The sequence below is a fragment of the Coffea arabica genome, chromosome 9c (assembly GCF_036785885.1).
Source record: "Coffea arabica cultivar ET-39 chromosome 9c, Coffea Arabica ET-39 HiFi, whole genome shotgun sequence".
In the NCBI taxonomy this organism is placed as follows: domain Eukaryota; kingdom Viridiplantae; phylum Streptophyta; class Magnoliopsida; order Gentianales; family Rubiaceae; genus Coffea; species Coffea arabica.
The window spans coordinates 13166315-13172568 of NC_092326.1; positions in this window are offsets into that span (position 1 = coordinate 13166315).

Genomic DNA, 6254 nt, shown 5'->3' on the forward strand with positions numbered 1-6254 from the left:
AACTCGTTTTTTATATTTCTTATTTAAAAAATGGGACGCGACAACTCCCAAATTTTTTTCTCTGATTTTCGGAGACTTGGAGTCGTTTAAAAAGGATTTTCTACTTTTTTTTCTTTAAAAATTCATTTTTAGGTGACTTGGTACACCTTAACTCTATACCAAGTGGCGACTCCATTTTTCATTCGAAAAACCCCTTTTAAACTATATTTTGGGTCAAATCGTCGTATTTTCAAGTCCCATTTAGACCCCTGTTTTTTATTTTCTTTTTAAATCAAAAATTTATTTTCCAATAAAAAATTGAATCAAAAGCCATTTTTCTAAACTCGTTTTTTATTTATTCATATAAAAAATGGGGTGCAACACCCCTCGTGATGACACTTCGTCATCCGGGTAGGTATTAAGCCTGTAGAAACTTCACTTAATATTTCCTCTATCCACCATTCCACCCCCTCGGATTCGTAGCCAAACACGCACGAAAAGGGCGATACTACACAAGTATGTCAAACAAGATCTCAAGAGATCAAGTTTTGTTTTTAAGAACACGCACGAAAAAGGCGATACTCCATGAGTATGCCGAACAAGATCTCAAAAGATCAAGTTGTGTTTTGTAATAATCCCATTGGTTCATCAAGCTTCTCGACCAACTCCATGCCGGCTCGAGTCGGAAGATTGGCCAATGATATTTGTACGTCCCCATAAGTCAAGGAGGTTCACTCCACTCGACAACACGACATGCACACGTAAATGAGTATATTTTGCCGATGAGATTCAATCCAATCGACTTTGAAAATCAAGTTTAATGCAAGTAAAGTTTGAATAAATGAGAGCGAGTGCAATAAAGTACACACTCGTCTCACCAAGTGACATTCACGTATATAAGCAGATAAATCAGGTAAATACAACAAGTCATGCACTTGACACTCACCAATTCAAAATAAGTGAGCAAACAAAGCTTTAGGTGTCAGCTTTGAGTTCCTTTTGAAGGTCCTCTTAAGCGCCTGAGCAAATAATAATTAACTTCACTCACAATCATGCATTTACCAAGAAAGGATGCACACTCATTTTGACTAAATCAAAGTCGTAAAAGAGAGCTTTAATTCTCTCAACTCGAGGTTCAAGAGTGAAGTTTTAAAGTTCGAAGAGAGACTAGCATCTTCCATGAAATCGAGTTCAAAACGTTCAATCAATATCGAGAAAAGAAGTCAAGTTTCCAAAATTGCATTTTCTAAATAATCGGCAAATTTCAGCTTTGCACAGCAATCTTTGGAAAATCAAATCTGGAGTTTAGCATGTCAAAAAATGGATAACTTTACATTGATGGAATCTTTGTTTGAAGTATTAAAAGTTCCAAGAAGACATTTTTCCAAGATTATAAACAGAAGATTTTCAAATTTCAGCCCAAAGTTGTTGACTTGAACTTATAAGACAGTTTCAGTCTTAGTTTTTGGCAAATTTTGGAAATTCAGCAACATTCACAGAAAGTGAATTAGCCTCTGAAATTCGCAACACTATTAGAGTTCCAATCAAAGTTTTAAACACAATAAACGGAACTAGAATCATAGTTTTGAGCGCCAAGATATAGCAACTCAAAGTTGGTTAAAAACAAGGACCACTCAGTCCATTTTTCCAGATTTGAAAGGTAACTTTGGGATCTTATTTGTATATCAAAACAGTCTTAGTGTGACAGCCCCACCTTCCCCTAAGGTGAACTAAAGGGTTTGGCAGACTGCCTGCCCAACTCTCGCCAGGACTCGATCGCTCTCATCAAGTGAAATAAGATATAACCTCGAGACGAAGCGAAAAACAATTCCCAAACTTGAAACATATACTTAAATTCATATCCATCTCAAACAGAAATACAAACCCAATTAGAACAAAAGCTTTAAGTTCTTACTACATCCAACCTTATCCAAGCACTAGCGTGAGAACAACAAAAAAATAAAATTTCAAAAAACTAGACCAAGCTAATCTGCACAGGACTTAATCCCTCGCTCGCATCTCCTATAAGGAAAACAAAGCTAACGGAATGAGTTAAAAGCCCAGTGAGGTTCCATACACATAGCCAAATGATTAAACAAGGACATTAATCATGTAATAACAAGTAATCCAAAAAACATTTACAATATAAAGTAATGATAAAACATTCATTAAAAGGATACATGCTCACATGGAGCCCTTCATTCATTCGTTCTACCAACCATTTCCTTATTCCTCCAGCATTAAAAATAATTTCATTTGTAAGTGAAAACCCCTCCATTGTTCTTGCCATTCATTCATTCATTCATTTCATTTTCCCCCTATTGGACACTTGCCAGTCTTCACTAGACATCGTAGTCATACTCGAGTATACCAAACTTTCACCCGGGGTCACCAAATCGCCCAACCAAGTCCACTTCTGGCTCGAGTCGACCGGCAACGAAGGGCAAGGGCTCAGTTCAGCCAAACGGCTTACATTCATGCAAAAGTAGCATTTAATCATATAATCATTATAAATTCCACATTCATTTAGGTCGAGTGCGATAAAGTACACATTTGCCTAGCAAAATTCATTTTAGAAATCTTTGAAAACATTTAACATTTAATCAAATATGCACAAATAGCCACATAGTCATTGAAAACATAACGTACAAAGAACACTCACCTATTTAAGCAAAAAAACATCCAATGTTTCTTTCTGGATAATACCCTCAATCACCAAGGAACTCTAATAATAACCAAGAGAAAATATTACAGTTAAACCATCCAAAGTTTAGGTGAACCAAAGAAAATCCGAATAACTACTAATACAAAGTATAAGTATAGTTTTGGAAGTGAAAAAAATACATTTAAGTTGAAGAAATGAAGAAAACGTATTTCTATTAGTCGTAAATTTCATTTTTCCAAAGGTACAAGTTTCGACCAGATTCTAACTTATATGCTTCTAATAAAGAAGATTTGAATACCTTAGATGATTCAAGTTAGTTTCATCCTCAACCCTTACTCAAGTCGCGAGTACATCTACCTAGCCTTCGAGTGCAAATTTCGGCAGCGCGTCCTTTGTATTTACCTATTTTTCAGCCATTTATAACTTCATTATTTTTCTCAATCAGCCCCTAAAAACACACACAAATAAGCTCATTACAATAGCCGTTCAATAGGCTAAAAGTCATTCAATTACAAAACCAAGCTAGAAAAGTAACCGGAAATAAGGTTTAAGACAAAGAACAAAATGACAGGTTTGATGTCTTTTAGCGTATTGGTCACAACCAAAGCTACACCTATCAGATTGAGGTAAACTTTATACCATTTCGAAGATAAGACGAAGGGCTACAACTTTCATGAAGACAACTTAGACAGTTTCACAGTTTATCTAGGTCGAATTTACAGATTACGAAACCAGAATTTCACTGTTAGGCGGGTTAACAACACTGGGTTCAAATGATAATAACTCAGGCTACAAAAGTCCAATTGAGGCGTTTTTAGATGCGTTAGAAAGCTAAAATATAGGACTACAACTTTTGTGTTTTGGCCAAATACTGATTTGATATGGATCAAGGTAAAAAAAATGAAGCCAGAATGGTGAAATTTCAAAACTGTCCGCAACTATACCTATGGCAGTCAAGGGTATTTTTTGTCATTTCATGTGCTACAATGCTCGGATTGATCTGAAATTTCACTAACAGCTATAAAACATTATTTTCTACAACTTTTATGTTTTAACCTAAGCCCAATTCGGCCTCTATCATATCCGAATACAACTGGTCAGAACAGGGCAAAATTAGCACTAAGTGCTGGAAAGTTAAACCCTAAGCTGGAAATTTAGAACTAAAACTGGAAAAATCCTTATTTGGAAGCTAAAATTCATATTAAAGTTAGAAATCTTCATATCATCCTTCTCAAGTCCATAACAAAGCTAGGTATAATCATCTCATGGCTGGAAAATATGAATCAAAGCTAGAAAAGTTCCACCAATGTCACAACCCATAAAATCTTTCATAAAACTTCCATATTCAAGTAATATAGCAACCTAAATGCAAGATTAAAAGGAAAAAGTAGTTCCTTGCCAAGAATACCTTGAATCCCTAACATGAACAAAAAAATACAGCTTGCTTTCTCTCAAAATAGCTCCACTCCAGCCCGTCTTTCTTCCTTGTGGTAACTTCTTATGAATTGATTTTTGGATTAGAGAGTGATTTCCTACCAGTTATAACTTGGAATCAAGGTGAAATTGGAGCAGTTTTTCTTTCTTTTGTTGTCTTGAAGGTTCGGCCAAGAGAGAAATCAAAATGAGGGATGGTTGGTGAAATTTGCAAGATAAGGACTAGAAGTTTCATTGGTCAAAGAATGCCTTGACAATGCCAACACTTGGCTTTCCCTCAATTGTCATTTATTTTGGCTTCTTTTCCCTTCTTTTCTGGTCAAGGATTTCGGCCACCCTTAGCTAAAATGGAATCAGAATTTCGGCCATCCTTAGTTGGAATGAAATCAAGAATTTTGGTTGAAATGGAAACTTACTCCAAAGCACTCCAAAGTAAAGACAAGACTAATGTTAGTCAAGGTCTTGGTCCAAAGTTAGGTAGTTGATTGAGACTTGTGAAGGCAAGAAATAATGTCTATTTATTGACCAAAATATCTCTCCTTTTCTCCTTCAAGGGCCAAGACAAGGAAGAAGGGAAGGAAAAATGATGATGAAAATGATAGCTTAGTCTTGGTCAAATTTTAGTCAAACTTTGTAGGCTTGTTGACCATTGGCAATAAAATGAGAAATGTCTATCCCTTTGTCTTCCTTATTTTTTTTAGTACTTCTAATCACACACTTTCTCTTATCTAAAACTCACTCTTAACCACCAAATTTAGTACACACCCCGTACCGCTTACTCACACTACGAAAAAACGTAAAAATCTTAGTTTACCCTAACGATGAATGAAAAGGAAAACTCTTAATTCTATTCTTTTCCAACCATTGGGGAGGTAAATGAGTAGTATAGCTATTATAAAATAATTTAATCAAAATAAAAGGGTATTTTAAGAAAAATATGATGAATTTTACAATTCATGAGTAAAATCTGAGGGATTTAAAAAAAACTTATTAGTCACAAGTAAAACTAGGGTTTTGAGTACAAGTAGGGTTTCTAGTATTTAAACCAAAACAATGTCTTAAAACAAAATAAAATAAAGAAACCGTAATGTCCTTGTTGAGACTAAAAAAAAATTATCCTAAAAGTCGGGGTATCACACTTAGAATGACACCAAAATTGGTACACTTCAACTTCCGTATGAGGACTACTCCTCTATCAAATTTCATTAAAAAACTTACGTGGGAAGGCAATTAACAAAACGACTGAAATTCGTAAAATGTTTCAAAGCAAATCTGTCTTCTTGCTTTCCTTTCTTTTCAAGACATTTTGCACCATGAAATCAGTCCTATTTTGGTTCATTTGTGAAACCAAGATCCTAGAAACATCTATTATACATTTGGTAGGTGATTGACACCAAAATTTTCAAAACAACGTGTCCCAAATCAAATTAGACCAGTCGGCTAGCAAGAAAGAAGGATTTTCCAGATTTCCAGCTTTGTCGCAGTTTGAAAATTGAACTATATCTCACTTAATAAAACTTGAAATTGAGAATGGTCAGTGGAATTGGAAACTAGATTCAATAGGCTACATTTCATTAGAAGAAGTCATTTTAAAAATCAGTTCATAGCTAGCTCGAATTCAAGCGACAAACCACAGCTTATCATTTTCACTCGCACAACACAGCAGAACAGAACAGGTAATTTTGGTGAACTACTACGGCTCACTCAGTTCGAATCAGAGGGTACATTTTACACCGTTAGAAAACTACGGATGTCTAGTTTTGAATGCCACTAATGGCGCTCGATTCTGACCTCCGTACAGAGAGATTTGTTCGTTCAAAAATTACTGCCTGAGGACCCCTGCTATGCGATTTTTCAAAATTGTTCTTGCCAAAACTCAATTTTTTTCTCAATCAAATCAAGTGATTTTTGGTGGAAACTTTCCACACATCCTATACAACATATCTACATTAGATTCAAGGTCATTTAAGCATCAAAATTTTGAACCAAAGCTTCGAGAAAAACAGGGCAGATTTTCGGCTAAGCTTCGTATGCAATTCCTTTGTTTTCCTTTCACTTTTCCAACAAATCTCATCTTGTTTATCACATAATTAACACAAGCAACACTTATCATCATCATATCAGTCCTATATCATCAAGGTGGGATTTCATAGAGCCCACTTCAACCTTTTCAATC